This window comes from Salarias fasciatus, chromosome 11 (assembly GCF_902148845.1).
Source record: "Salarias fasciatus chromosome 11, fSalaFa1.1, whole genome shotgun sequence".
NCBI classification, from domain to species: Eukaryota; Metazoa; Chordata; class Actinopteri; order Blenniiformes; family Blenniidae; genus Salarias; species Salarias fasciatus.
The window spans coordinates 28,191,165-28,207,566 of NC_043755.1; the positions used below are offsets into that span (position 1 = coordinate 28,191,165).

General features: G+C 49.3%; 1 pseudogene; it reads left to right on the forward strand.

Annotated features, from left to right (window-relative positions):
- Positions 1–1,812: 1,812 nt before the first annotated feature.
- Positions 1,813–16,193, forward strand: LOC115397302 (amine sulfotransferase-like; annotated as a pseudogene).
- Positions 16,194–16,402: the final 209 nt, after the last annotated feature.

Here is a 16,402-nt window from a genome sequence, read left to right on the forward strand (position 1 = left end):
TTTAGTGAGCCGTCAAAGAGCACTTTACTGAGTTAATGTTCATTTTGGTTTTTCTTACAGGAAGAATAAAAAGAGAAAGGGGAGGTTGTTGAACTTCATTTTTGGACATGCAAAAATGGCAATTTTACCTAAGCAGGAAGGAGAAGATCAAGGGAGAAGGGAGATGTGATGGCGCTACTGCTGTTCAAGAGCTTGTGAGAGCTCACATCTAGCTTCAGCACAGATACTGCTTCAAAATGGAGGACAGGCAGACTTTTAAAAATACCTCATCATGAAGGTGTCTTGTTCTCTGTTAGAGATACAGAATACATTTTGCAGATGTTTTGCTGTAATTTTTGTGGTAGAGATGGTTGACTTTTATTTATTCATTTATTCATTGTATTTATTTAATCTCTTTGGATTCGGTGTTTGTACATGTTGATGTCGACTGATACAAACCCAGCCTTGTTTAAATAAAGGATTGTTGAAAAGTCAAGTCTCTCTCTCTCTCTCTCTGTCTGTCTCTCTCTCTCTCTCTCTCTCTCTCTCTCTCTCTCTCGGGCATGCTGGGAGTGGGAGGGTGTTGGTGAGGCTGCAGAGTGCTGTGTGAGTTGACCAGACCAAAGTGAGTTTTTGGGACTTTTTCTCACCTGTTCCAGGAGCTTCCCAGCCCTCCTGCAGCTCAGGGAGCTGTGGGACTGAGGTTTGGCTTCTGGGAGCTGTGTGGACCGGTTCTGGTCTGGAGGGTCTGTGGTGCTGCTAGCAGGGCGCTAGCTGTTAGCACCATGGACGACACCAGGCTAACCAGGAAGCATGGGTTCAGGATGAAACCTGACTTCTCCTGCGGTGGAGGAGTGTGTCCAGGCGGTGGAGGGATGACTGAGCTGCTAACATCGTCTCCGCTGCCAGGACGAACGGGGCTGTGGTTAATGTTTGCTACTGAGGAGGAAACAGTGAACACCGTGGTCTCAGCTGGTGGACATCAGAGACCTGGTTTCCTGTCCTCCTCTGACCACACCGGCTAGAAGAGTCCTCCTGGGCAACGTTTCCTCCTTATATCAGAGACGTGGACATTATTAACACGCTGTCCAGGTTTGGACAGGTGGTGTCTCCTCTGAGGAAGCTGTCCTCTGGCTGTAAGGACCCTGACCTCCGTCACATTGTGAGCTGCAGAAGAAGCTCTTCATGGTGTTGACAACAACCAGGAATTAACCTGAGCTTCAGTCACCATGGAGGGACGGACTACACCCTGTCCTCCACCACACCATGGAGGGACGGACTACACCCTGTCCTCCACCACACCATGGAGGGACGGACTACACCCTGTCCTCCACCACAGCATGGAGGGACGGACTACACCCTGTCCTCCACCACAGCATGGAGGGACGGACTACACCCTGTCCTCCACCACACCATGGAGGGATGGACTACACCCTGTCCTCCACCACACCATGGAGGGATGGACTACACCCTGTCCTCCACCACGGACAACATGAGACGCTTCAGGAGGACAGGAGGGACACCTGAGGAGGACCTGTCCTGAGGGGGACGCTGCTGGAGGAGGTGACGGAGGAGGAGGAGGTGAAGAGGGAGAGAAGAGTGAGAGAAGAGTGGTGAGGAGGAGGCGGAGAGGACGACAGGAGGAGGTGAACAGGAAGACAGCATGGAGAGAGGACTGGAGCAGAAGAAGGAGGTGGAGGTGAAAGCAAAGATGGGGAGCAGAGACTCTCTGGAGGAGGGTGGAGGAGGGAGCAGAGACTCTCTGGAGGAGGGTGAGGAGGGTGAGATTATCACCGGGACTTTTTGGCCGAGGAGGTCCAGGAGGAGTTTATGGGACAACAGCAATGTAGAGATTCTTGGAAAAAACCAAGAATAAAAAGGTGTGAAGGTGGAGGAGGACTGCTCAGATCTGGAGGACTCGGTGTGTTTTGGTACAGTCAACATAAAGTATGACGGAGCGGGGAGCTGACGGACCGGGAGGAATACAGGCTGGAGAAGCTGCTGCAGAGAGTGAGAGAAGAGCTGAAAGAACAGAAAGAAAACGAGTTCCCATGACTCTTCAGTTTCATGTAGAGGATTCTGTCTGCTGGGACTGATGCAGGCTTCAAACCATGGAGGGAGTCTGGGGACCGGTCTGGTCTGAGAACTTCTTTATCAACTTGTGAACATGAGAATGGTTCTGGAAATGTAAAGGTTTTTTTGAAATATGAGTAAAGTGTGTTTTAAAATCTCTCTCCTCTGTCTCTCTCTCTCTGTCTCTCCTGTCTCTCTGTTCTCTGTCTCTCTGTCTCTGTCTCTCTCTCTCTCTCTCTCTCTCTCTCTCTCTCTCTCTCTCTCCTCTCTCTCCCTCTCTCGCGGTCTCTTCCTCAGTGCGTAAAGACGCGCAGCAGTCGGAGCCAGTCACGCGCAGGAGGCGCGTCGCTCTGTTCAGTCGGGCTGAGGAGAGCTCGTGCTGGAGCCGGAGCGCGGGAAGCGGGACGGAGCAGCAGGTACGCGGCGCGCGGCTCTGCCGGCTCTCTCCTAGTTTTCTTCTGTGAAGCTCTTCTACTTCCCCGGGTTTCTGCTGGGACAGGCCCCCCTGAGCGACTGGACCACATCTCCCAGCTCTGGTTCGTGCGGAAGCCGGACCAGTGGAAGCCGACAGTCTGGTTTGTCTGTGGCTGCCATGGATTTCAGGGATGCCCAGACCCATCCTGACCTGGTGCGCCACAGAGGCTTCAATCTGATCAGCGGGACTCACGATCCGGACGATGTGGACCAGATTTACGACCTGGAGATGCGGGACTCGGACGTGTTTGTCGTCACTTACCCGAAGTCAGGTGAGCGTCGGACAGGCTGGCCCGGCCGTCCTGGGAGGTCCCGGAGCTGCCGTGCTCTGTGGACCAGCTCCAGATGAGTGTCCCGCTCTGTTGTGCTGTAGTGATTCAGCAGAACAGGGTATCGAATGATCAGCCAGACAAGTGTGTATTGTGGAAGCAGTGAAGAGAAGTAAGGACAGAGGTCCAGGGAGAGCTGCCATCAGGACAGGTGCGCTCACACAGCCAGTCTGGGCCCAGGGCCAGGCCAAGCCTCCAAGGGGCCCGAAGCACAGCAGGATTTTTGGGGCCCTCCGTTAATTGATCATGATCTTACACCTACTATAAGTATTTAATTTTCTATTTGTTGTTCAGTGTGAGACTTCCTGTAGTTAAAGGGGCTGTATCATGCAAAATTCACTTTTTGTATGTTTTAACCTTGTTATATAGCTATGTTCTCACCTAAAACACCCCAAAGCATTTTTTTCCTTCGTGCCTGTGTGTTTGAGCTTTCCTCCTTGTTGTGCTGCTCAGAGAGGCAGCCCCTCCCACCGTGAAAACGCTCTGTTTCCCACGTTCACGTCACACGGAGAAGATGGCTCCCCTGAGCCCCCCTCCCACAGGCCCTCGGCAATCAGCGTTGCAGCTTTTTGTAACTCAGATTATGGAAATAAAGTTTGACCATCATCTGAAAGCAACAGTCAAGCAAGAGCAAGAGTCTGAAGGGTCTGGAGCGTCTGAAGGGTCTGGAGGGTCTGAAGGATCTGGAGGGTCTGGAGGGTCTGGAGGGTCTGAAGGGTCTGGAGGGTCTGAAGGATCTGGAGGGTCTGGAGGGTCTGGAGGGTCTGGAGGGTCTGAAGGGTCTGGAGGGTCTGGAGGGTCTGAAGGGTCTGAAGGGTCTGGAGGGTCTGAAGGGTCTGGAGGGTCTGAAGGGTCTGGAGGGTCTGAAGGATCTGGAGGGTCTGGAGGGTCGGGAGGGTCTGAAGGGTCTGAAGGGTCTGAAGGGTCTGGAGGGTCTGGAGGGTCTGAAGGGTCTGAAGGGTCTGGAGGGTCTGAAGGATCTGGAGGGTCTGAAGGGTCTGAAGGGTCTGGAGGTCTGAAGGGTCTGGAGGGTCTGAAGGATCTGGAGGGTCTGGAGGGTCTGAAGGGTCTGGAGGGTCTGAAGGATCTGGAGGGTCTGGAGGGTCTGGAGGGTCTGGAGGGTCTGAAGGGTCTGAAGGGTCTGGAGGGTCTGAAGGGTCTGAAGGGTCTGGAGGGTCTGAAGGGTCTGGAGGGTCTGGAGGGTCTGGAGGGTCTGGAGGGTCTGAAGGGTCTGAAGGGTCTGAAGGGTCTGGAGGGTCTGAAGGATCTGGAGGGTCTGAAGGGTCTGGAGGGTCTGAAGGATCTGGAGGTCTGAAGGGTCTGGAGGGTCTGAGGGTCTGGAGGGTCTGAAGGATCTGGAGGGTCTGAAGGGTCTGGAGGGTCTGAAGGGTCTGGAGGGTCTGAAGGATCTGGAGGGTCTGAAGGGTCTGGAGGGTCTGGAGGGTCTGAAGGATCTGGAGGGTCTGAAGGGTCTGGAGGGTCTGAAGGGTCTGAAGGGTCTGCGCTTGGAGAGTTTCTCACCGGAAAAGATGTTTTCTCGTGTCTTTGTGTGTAGAGAAGCTAGAGCTAAAGAGCTAAAGCTAGCCAGCGTATTTGTTTTGAAGCTCTGATTGGCTGAAGTAGCTGTCAGTCAAAGTCCACAGGGGGAGAGGCGAGGTTTCAGTGAAACGGAGCGTTTTCTCTTCCGGGTTTCAGAATTAACCCCAGAAAATCTTTCATTTCACACAAATGACTTTTCCCAAAAATAAACTATTACCATGTTAATACCATTTCTAGGGTTTGGACTAGCTAAAGAAGCAGGATACAGGTCCTTTTAATTCAAGGAAATGTCCGGGTTTTACTGTTTCTCAGCACGTGAACGTAAACTGACCAGCGCTTTGCACACAGTACTATGATACTTTGTTGCGCGACGTAATTACCAAGAGGCGTCTTGTGAGCCGATCTGCGCCGCGCGCTCACACACACACACACACACACACACACACACACACACACACACACACACACACACACACACACACACAGACGGAGGGGAGCAGACGGGCTTCAGCCAGCGGAGCGCTTCTTCTTCTTCTGTGTTGTTGAACGGCGGATGGCACCATTTCAACAGGCGCAGTAGCGCCTCCTATCGCTATAGAGTGGGATCAGAGAACAATCTAAATTCTATTTATTAACCCCGTTAATACAAGGTATGAGATCAATGCATTCCGACTGTTTACAACACTATTAATGGAGAACTGATGAATTCCTTCTCTACTTAATTCGACAGCGGAGCAGGAAAATGCCAAAGCTTAAGAGCAGCTTCTCAGATGAACTGCAAAAAAAAGTTCCAACATACCGAGATGAAAAATAGAATGTAGAAGAAAAGCAGGATGAAGAAAACAATTCAAGATTAAAAGTATATATCTTTTTGTTTGTTAAGTTAGTGTTTTGGTGAGACTCTTATATTCTTCTATCTTATTACAGTTATTAAGAAATATATTGTTGAAGCTGGATTTTCTAACAGAAGAGTTCATATTTAGAACATTATTTAATATTTGTAAAGAGTCTAAGAGAGCTATTACTTTGTTACAAGTTTTTACATTTCATTTTATTTTGTTAAAGAAGTTAGTTTCGCATCATTGAAGCGTAATAAAGCATGTTCATCAACCTCCGAGAAGCTTATCTGAATTTGTGCCTGGAGTACTCCCCCCCCCTCCTCTTTTTTGAAATTCAAAATATGGTCACCCTACACAAGATAATGTCGATCGTCTGCTTCTGTAGCCGACATGAAGCTAACTCAGAAGCTAACTAAGACAGACACTCATCTCATCTCTTCATCAAGACCACAATGAATAATAATATAAAACACACAACACATCAGTCCTTGAGGAGTAGTTAAATGGCACGTTTGCATCCAGATGAATGAACTAAAAAGTTAAATCTTTGTCTAGTATGCAACATCTGGAATGTTAGCACTGGATTAGCTAGCATGTGCTAACGTGAGTGATACTTCAAATTACAATTTACCTGATTGATTTCAGCCATCTCCTCTTCTTTTGATCATCAGCAGGGAAACGGTTAGATTAGAATGAGACTTGAGTGATTCCTTTAGTCTCCGATCTATTAAAACACTGAGGGACACAACACTGTGGCGTCTTGACGGTAAACAAACCAGGTTTGAATGGACCGCTGCAGACGAATGGCCCCGGAGCGGATGACAAACCCTGGTTCACAGCAAAACTCAGACGGCTCAGGTCAGACAAAGAGGCAGCCTGCAGGTGGAGTACAGACTTCCTGACAGACAGGAAGCAGCAGGTGAAGCTGGGTAAACTCACCTCCAACTCCCGGACCATCAGGACCAGATCCCCTCAGGACTGTGTTCTCTCTCCCTGCTCTTATCCCTGAACACCATCAGCTGCTCCTCCAGTCACCAGTCTGTCAAACTCCTGAAGTTTGTGGACGAATCCACCCTCAGAGGACTCATCATGATGGAGATGATCGTCTACAGGAGGGACACAGACCACTGGTGTCCTGGAGCAGGCTGGACAACTGGAGCTCAGCGCTGTGTAACAGTGGAGAAGATGGTTGGACTTTAGGAGGAACACAGCCCCACCCACCCCCCATCACCTGAGACTCCCCAGTGGACACCTCCATCACCCTGAGACTCCCAGGGACACTGTGGGTCCTTCTGCTTCCTGGGCTCCACCATCACCAGGACCTCATCAAAAAAGCCCAGCAGAGGATGAACTTCCTGCAGCAGAGGATGAACTTCCTGCAGCAGAGGATGAAACTTCCTGCCGCAGAGGATGAACTTCCTGCAAGCGGCTGAAGAAGTTCATCCTGCCAGTGAAGATGACGGCGCAGTTCTACTCCTGCATCATGGAGTCCATCCTCTCCTCTCCATCACCATCTGGTTCACTGCAGCCACGCAGAGACCAGGACAGACTGCAGAGAGTCCAGAGACCAGGACAGACTGCAGAGAGTCCAGAGACCAGGACAGACTGCAGAGAGTCCAGAGACAAGGACAGACTGCAGAGAGTCCAGAGACCAGGACAGACTGCAGAGAGTCCAGAGACCAGGACAGACTGTAGAGAGTGCAGAGACCAGGACAGACTGCAGAGAGTCCAGAGACCAGGACAGACTGTAGAGAGTCCAGAGACCAGGACAGACTGTAGAGAGTCCAGAGACCAGGACAGACTGCAGAGAGTCCAGAGACCAGGACAGACTGCAGAGAGTCCAGAGACCAGGACAGACTGCAGAGAGTCCAGAGACCAGGACAGACTGCAGAGAGTCCAGAGACAAGGATAGACTGCAGAGAGTCCAGAGACAAGGACAGACTGCAGAGAGTCCAGAGACCAGGACAGACTGCAGAGAGTCCAGAGACCAGGATAGACTGCAGAGAGTCATCCGCTCTGCAGAGGAGATCATTGGCTGCAGTCTGTCTTCCCTACATGACCTGGACACCTCCAGGGCCCTGAGGCCTGCAGGCAAGATGGTGGCCGACCCCTCCCACCCTGGTCAGACCCCTCCCACCTGGATAGACCCCTCCCACCCTGGTCAGACCCCTCCCACCCTGGTCAGACCCCACCACCCTGGATAGACCCCTCCCACCTGGTCAGATCCCTCCCACCTGGTCAGACCCTCCCACCCTGGATAGACCCCTCCCACCCTGGTCAGACCCCACCCACCCTGGATGGACCCCTCCCACCCTGGATAGACCCCTCCCACCTGGTCAGACCCCTCCCACACTGGATAGACCCCTCCCACCCTGGTCAGACCCCTCCCCCCCTGGATAGACCCCTCCCACCCTGGATAGACCCCCCCACCCTGGTTAGACCCCCTCCCACCCTTGTCAGACCCCTCCCACCCTGGATAGACCCCTCCCACCCTGGTCAGACCCTCCCACCTGGATGGACCCCTCCCACCCTTGTCAGACCCCTCCCACCCTGGTCAGACCCCTCCCACCCTCGTCAGACCCCTCCCACCTGGATAGACCCCTCCCACCCTGGTCAGACCCCTCCCACCTGGTCAGACCCCTCCCACCCTGGATAGACCCCTCCCACCTGGTAAGACCCCTCCCACCCTCGTCAGACCCCTCCACCCTGGATAGACCCCTCCCACCTGGTCAGACCCCTCCCACCCTGGTCAGACCCCTCCCACCCTGGATAGACCCCTCCCACCCTGGTCAGACCCCTCCCACCTGGTCAGACCCCTCCCACCCTGGTCAGACCCTTCCCACCCTGGATAGACCCTCCCACCCTGGTCAGACCCCTCCCACCCTCGTCAGACCCCTCCCACCCTGGACAGACCCTCCCACCCTGGTCAGACCCCTCCACCCTCGTCAGACCCCTCCCACCCTGGACAGACCCTCCACCCTGGTCAGACCCTCCCCCCTCGTCAGACCCCTCCCACCCTGGATAGATCCCTCCCACCCTGGTCAGACCCCTCCCACCCTGGTCGTCAGGACCCCTCCCACCCTGGATAGACCCCTCCCACCCTGGTCAGACCCCTCCCACCCTGGTCACCCACTCTTTCAAACTCTCCCCTCTGGAAGGCCCACCCTCCCAGACCTGCACCGTCACAAACTTATGCACTACGGACAATCATCAGCAGCATAAACATCACTGTAAATACCTTGTAATTTGTGATTTTTGTAATTATGTTAATTTTGTAAATCCTTGTCATACTTATTGTTATGCTATTGTGTTATTTGTTGGTCCCTTGATTCCTTCTGTTATATTTTATACTTGTGCCCTTTTTTTAAATCTGTTTCTCTTTCTGTGTTTGCACCACCACCAAAACAAACTCCTGGTTTAAGCGACTATACTGGGCAATAAGCTGTATCTGATTCTGATTCTCTGTTGCTGGACAGAGTCTGAAGGTCTCTGAAGACACCTCTGACTGTGTCACTTACATTGTCCAGCTGTGAGTGGGCTCCATCAAGGAGGTACAGCACGGCATTGTCCTCCTCAACATTTTCCTGTTATGCAAATTCTGGAAGCTCCTCGGCACGTTGAACTGTTTGCCGGAGAAGATGGAAGAGGATCTCCAAGCGTCTTCATCACATATGAATTGAGCGCCGAGCATTCATAGTCCATCAGCTCACTAGACTGTGTCTCGGGGTGGACACTGTCCCCGGCAGCAGGCGAAGGTGCAGAAGATGTGCTTATGTCCAGCACAGGACTGCGGTTCTGCTCCCTCCCTGTGCTGGATCTTCCTCAGTTGTCCCCTGAGCTGGTCAGCTGTTTTGCATGAAGGGGACAAAGGGAAAGGGAGAGGGTCTGGACTGATATTGAAAGGGGAACATACTGAGAATGAGTGGGCCTGAAGTGACGGTGGGGGGGTCATGGCCTGGTCGAACCGGGAGAAGGAGGGATTCAGTTGGTTTCCTCCTCCACTGTTATTCTGGGTTTCAACTGGTGGCTGATGTGTTCACACCCTGCCAGTCCTCCCTCCTGTTTCCCCTCAGCTGCTGCTCCACCTTCCTTCTGGAGATGTCCTTTGCCTCCTTCAGGCATGGTTCCTGCTGAGGTGCTGTCTGCTCTTTTGAACAGGAACCATCTGGATGCAACAGATCATGCTGCTACTGGAGGCGAAGGGAGATGTGTCCACTATCAGCAAGAACAAGGGTGACTCCAACGGGGACGTCATGCCTTGGATAGAGTTGACCGGCAGCAGGGAGGAGTTCATCACAGCGCCGTCCCCCCGCCTGAGGGTCACCCACCTGCAGTACCACTTTATGCCTGCAGCGCTGAGCCGGGGCAAGGGCAAGGTCAGCCCTCTCACTGCTTGGTTTCACCTGTTGCTCCACAGCATGCTGACACTGACTCAGGTCCACATATCCTATGTGTGAGTAGTGTGCACTTATTCATTGATGGTCTGAGGACATATGACATGTACGACGACACTCGTCTCCAGACCCAACTGGTATTAACTTGGGCCCAGCGCTTGATGAGCTTTTAAGGCCGATGTGAATTCCACCATTGAAGAAATTAATATTTCAGATTACCAATATGTCAGGCAAGAAACGTTCCCATTTTAGACTAACAGGATGGCTTGAGACATAACTTCATGATCTGAGACCTGACTTGATCTGATAACTGATAAGATGACATGAGTTGATGATCCCGCGACCCTGAGAAGGAGATTCGGTACAGAAAATGGATGGATGGACTTGATGATTTTAGCTCTGGTACGATGATCTGATACAATGACCTGAGCTCTGACTTGATGATCTGAACTGTGACATGATGATTTGACTCTCTAAAACTGAACTGTAGACCCTCTATAGGGGAGCTGTTGACCTTCTATAGTGGAGCTGTTGGCCCTATGGAGGGGAGCTGTTGACCTTCTATTAGACCCTCCAGAAAAACGTGAGCAAAAATTCTTGATTATGCGTACTTAAATCCCAGATTATGCAAGCTAAAATGCTTGATTATGCAAACGAATATGCGAGGTTTTTATGCCATTTTATGCAGTAAAATTGCAGACAGTTGTGAAGTATGCTGTATAATATGCGAAATTATGCCAGATATGTAGGTTACCCACACTCTGGCTCTCTCTCTCTCTGTCTCTGTCTCTCTCTCTCTCTCTCTCTCTCTCTCTCTCTCTCTGTCTCTCTCTCTCTCTCTCTCTCTCTCTCTCTCTCTCCGACACACACACACACACACACACACACACACACACCACTAAATCACATTCATTTTATATTAGTTCGTTATTTATCTTAAATTGTTACCAATGCTCATCAATGAAACACACACACACACACACACACACACACTTTATCACAGGTTTTAACAATTGTGCGTGTGTGTGTGTGTGCAATTGCTAAAACCTGTGAGAAAACCGTCAATACGGTGTTTCAAATGAACTGGTGTCCTTGTTACCTGGTGACTGACTTCCTTCAGCACTTCCTGCTGCTGCTGCTCGTAGCAGCAGATGTTGAAATCAGACTCATAAAAGGTCTGAACGGCTTTTTGTCTGGTTTTTAACATCTATCAGCAACAAGGGACGTGAAAGAACCCCAGTCGTCAGTTAATAGGGAACCAGTTCTTCCAAAACACCGGCTCCTCTCTAGGCCTGTCACGATAGCCAATAAATCAATTAATCGCACGATAAAAAAAAATTAGGTCGGTAAGTTTTCCAGGCGCGATAAATTTACATTTTCCAAAGACACTAGAAATGTCTCATACTGACTCCTTTCGGCTCTGTAGTGTAATGAGGAGTGATGCACCGAAAATTCGGCCACCGAAATTTTTCGCGAAAATGACTCAAAAGTGTATTTCGGCTTTTGGCCGAAAGAAAAAAATCACTGAAACAACACGGCTGAAAATAATTGGTGATGACGTGGCGGTAATGCTAAAGCAAACCTTGTAATGCCTCATGTCTGCTTTATTAATGCCTCAAATCAGGTTTTAAAATTCATTTAATTTTTACGGTGCGCATTTCAGCAGCGTCACCTCTCACTCACACTCCGCGCACTCGTTTCCCTGATAAACGCACACACACACCAACACACTCAACATAGTTGTATTATTAACCGTCAATAATCAAGAACATATTAAAATGAGTAAAATAAGTCTCCCCGGCTGCGCACCAGGACGGACCCCCCCACACGGTCCGTCCTCACCCTGCTCATTTGATTCAGGGACTGCAGGCTCCACAGGACAAAGGTATTTATTCAGAAAATATGTTCGTTCTAAAATTAATTTTTGGAAACGAGAAACACTTGGTTTGCTGTACTTTGATGGAGGATATAATATTTTACCTGAATCTGTAACTGGCTCCTCTGGAGACGCTGCAGTGCTCCTGCTGTCACCTGCTGTGTTCACTGTTGAGATTTATTACATTAGTTTATTTATTTTTACACCATTTTATGTTGTTATTATTTAGTTGCAACCTGACAGCAGCCTACAGTAATGCTCTATACCTGGAGGTGACGCATGAGCGCTTCATGCTCCACTGCAGGTTCTGCTGGACTGTGCAGCAGCTGGAGGTCGGTCGGGTATTTTTGGGGCAGGATTACATTTTTTCCGCTGTTTGGCCCGCGTATGAGTACAGACCGTGAAAGCGGGGCCTCACGATCCTTCTGACTTTTTGGGTTTTAAGCAGGAGGTGTCAGAATAGTTACCACAGGGAGAACTGGCTCGTGGCGGCCAGGCGTTCATAGCGACGTCGCTTTTTGATCCTTCGATGTCGACTCTTCCTGTCATTGTGAAGCAGAATTCACCAAGCGTTGGATTGTTCACCCACTAATAGGGAACGTGAGCTGGGCTTAGACCGTCGTGAGACAGGTTAGTTTTACCCTGCTGATGATGTGTTGTTGCAATAGTAATCCTGCTCTTCACTCCAGGCCTCTTCACTCCAGTCAAGATGGCTGATGTCCGACACGTCTCCACCATCTGACTCCCCCTCACTGACCTCCTGTGTCTTTGCTAAAGCTTCTTCCACCTTATATCTCTTCATTATGCCTCTTTTCATTGTCTTTCTTTTGGGATCTGGTTGATATTTTTGGCCGTCTGTCTGATTGTCTGCAGTCAGAGCTAGCTCCCTGTTCAGATGCCGCATATGAGCCAAAACAAATCAATCGCAGAAAAAAAGCAGCGCAAAGTGTGTCTTTTTTTATCAGCGGTCTGCGAGACGCTGTTGCCTCTGGAGGTATAAATGCTTTGTAATATTATGTGTGTCATTGTTAGGACCTTACTTGCTTCAGAAAAACAGTTTCCTCATTTTTTGGTTTCGGTTTCGCCAAGAATTTTCATTTCGGTGTGTCCCTAATTGTTGCATTAATTGAAACATTGCAACAAAAAAAACAGGCAATATTATCGTTTATCGCAATAAGTTCTGGGACAATTAATCGTCCAGCAAAATTTGTTATCGTGACAGGCCTACTCCTCTCCGGGTTCTGGACACTTCTCCTCCGCTAGCTAGCTGCTGCGTTCAGGTGACTGGAGCTGCTGCGGAAAACTGAAACTCCGTCATTCACATGAAGGCAGCGGAGACAGCTGGAGACTCAGGAGACACTCAGGAGACACTCAGGAGACACGTGAAGGAAGCGTGGACAATTTGCATAAAGGAACGTTCTCAGACAGCTGTGAACCGGCTCTCATCATTCACCTGAAAGAACGCGTTCAAACGAACGACTCGTTCATTGAACGTCACAGCACTTCAAGTGAGACCATTTCTCTTTTTTTGCGGTAAATGTGAGATTATTGCGGGAATTATGCGCCCTTTTGGAAAATATGTGGCCTCATATGTGGCCATAATCAGCGGCAAAAGGGTGATTTATGCATGAATTCATGCGATGGCATAATCACGTTTTTCTGGAGGGTCTATTCTATGGGGGGGTGTTGACCTTCAATAGGGGAGCTGTTGACCCTCTATAGGGGGGGGCTTTAGAGCCACATGTGGCTATTGAGCAACTTGTTTGAAACCGCTGCTGTATAAATCCTCTTCATGTTGGGCCTGGAGTCCAGTGGTTGTCCAAAATTCATTGTCCACAACTTTATACACAATTTAATGCAACTTTTTTTTTAACAAAAAAAAAAAGTAGTTTCAGCACTAAGCATCAGGGAATTACAGACATGTCCACCTTGTGACAGAAAACCTCTAGACTCATCTTCAATATCAGAAAGACAAACACTTCACTGAGGTTTTTTGATGAGCCAAGCTGGATCTAGTTTGTGTGAAAACATTTGCATGCAGCTCAAGAAGTTTCTGGATGACTTCATCTGACTGTGGCTTTAATGCTGACTGTGTTTCACCGAGCAAACAAAGCTGGCTACGGCACACATTTTTACAAATTCATTAAAAGCTGTGCATTCGCCATTCCAGTAACCCTGTTCCTAGGCTCAAATTGTTTAATTTTCTCCTCCTCAGTCTGTATTCTTCTGTTTGTTGTGGTTAGTACTGCAAATTTTCCTGACCTGGAGTTGCAGGAAATGATGCGTCATCTGAAAGGCTGAGGGAGAGGCAGGAAGGTTTCAGCATTTACTGACTGATAGCATCAGGTCCACCTGTGTGCTGTAGGTTGGATTCGTTTGAGACAAAGCATTTATGGAGCCAGTAAAAATACACTGGCTTTCTTGTAACGTTTACTCACACTCAGAACTGACCTCCATTAGGTGATCTACGTGGCAAGAAACCCCAAAGATGTCCTGGTGTCATATTTCCACTTCCATAAGCTTGCAAATATGCTGGAAACCCCCAAGAGCTTCAATGAATTCTTTGAGAAGTTCATGAGAGGAGATGGTAGGACAGCTCTTCCTCCTGGTTCTCATCACATACCGTTTGCATTGAAACATTCCCTGCAGTCTGTTGGTGACATGGTTTATTGTGTGCAGTTTTTTCATCCAGCTGGTTTGACCATGTTAAGACTTGGTATTCACACAAGGATGATGTGAACATGCTCTTCATCACTTATGAAGAAATGATTAAGGTAGGACTGGACTGTCTTCTGCACGTCGCCGTCTGTCTGATGGGATACAGTCAACTCGGCCCCAAGCTAAGCCGGCCCATAGCCCAGCGAGCTGAGCCGGCCCCATGCAGACTGGCAGGGCTCTCAGGTCTCACGCGCTGAGCGTGGCGGTCACGCATTTCGGTCTGTTGTCACGCACTCACTCCACACACTCACGTAATGATGCTTTTTTTCATTGGTTGTTGTGCTATTTCAGCCCTCCCCTTTCCTTTTTTGATTGACAGGTAAGTGACAGGCTTGCAGACGTGTTTGATTCCTCCTGGTTCCACAGCAGCGGTGCTCCAGACAAACTTACTTGCTGTTTGTTTTTCAGCATGAGAAATACAATGTGTGGCGGTGAGTGCCGTGGCAAAGGACCGAAATGCGTGACTGTCACCCTCAATGCGTTAGACTGAGGAGCCCTGCCGGTTTGCATGAGGCCGACTTAGCTAGCGTGGGGCCAAGTTGGCGGGGGCCGACTTTCTGTAAGCCGTCTGGATGACGCAGGGTTTCATCACCACTGACTTTTGATTCCAGGACCTGCAGGCAGTGGTTGGAGAAGATCTGTGTGTTTCTGGGTAAAGAGCTGACTGATGAGCAGCTGGCCAGTGTGGTGACACACAGCACCTTCAGCAACATGAGCAAGATTCCCAAGGCCAGCTATGTTCGAGTGCCAGACAGTCTGTTCAGCCACCACATGGGGCGATTCATGAGGAAAGGTAACCAGCTGAACGTCTCCAGACACAACCTGCATTACTGCTCATCCTCACAAAGAAAAACCTGAAACCAACAATCCATTTCTTGCAACCTTGGAACGTTCTTGACGTATGAATAGACATACTGTATGAAAGACAACACAGTAAATGTTTAATAATAATGCATTGGTTTTATACAGCGCTTTTTTACATTGCATTCTTCATTCTCTCCACACTGGGTGGTGGTAAGCTGCTGCTGCAGCCACAGCTGCCCTGGGGGGGCAGACTGACGGAGGCGAGGCTGCTACATTTACTGTCATTTTTAATTTCATTGATGGGTTAGTGGTCTGAAAGCTGTCAGATCTCTGTGTTAGTAAGAGAAACACAAATCAACATGTATTTATGAGGGACATCCAGAGATGTGAAGATGACGCAGCTCAGTTTCACTGAGAAAGAGCCAGGAAGTGCAAATGACGTGTGTCTGGTCCTGATCCTTCTTTCATGTGGACTTCAGGAACCATCGGTGACTGGAAGAATCACATGAGTGCAGCTCAGAGCGAGTGGTTTGACGAGGTCTTCCAAAGAGAGATGAAGGACTTCCTGTGTCGTTTGTCTGGGATATCAGGGACATTCAGTGACCCGGCGGACCCTGGACCTGGGAAGGTGTGCAGCTCTGTGGAAACAACAACAATCATTCGAGATGTCAGCTTCTTTTTCTGTTGACCAAGTCCGACTCTCTTCTTTTGGACTATTAGGACTGCATGTTACACTTCACTGCTGTTTTCGAAAATACACAGCTTAAGCCTTCTGTCCTGAGCACATGAACAACAAGTCACTCCACAGCAGAGGGCCTGCACTACAAAGCTGGATTTTTCTTGTTTAGGTAACTTCAGGATTAACCCTGGATTTTCTCCTGTATACATGGGCAAAAAAGTATTTATTCAGCCTCCAGGGGCCAGTGTTTCAAAGGTAACCTGAGCAGATTTTGGTTCTCGGATTGGAACAAATCTTGAAAATGGGTTTTGTTCAAGAGGGAAAAAGGGATTCAGAATCATAAAGTCAGGTAATCCAATTTCAGTTTAAATCTGGATCAAAGCTTCAGGTTTGAGGTCCTCACCTCGCCCAGTGAGTCCCTCAGATTCTACAAAGGTGTTAAACATTTAATAAAAACTTTAAACCTGGTAGATATCTGGAGGATCCACAATCCCACTGAGAAGGAATACTCTTTTTTTTCACAAGTCCACAAACACATACACCAGGCTTGATATTTTGTAATTGACGCTAAGTTAATAGCAAATACGAAGTCGTCTAATATAATAATATTATAATTTCAGACCAACAGCCCAGTCTCTATGGTATGGACTTTGGGTGGAAAAAAAAACCTCCTATAACTGGCGATTTAATCCAAATCT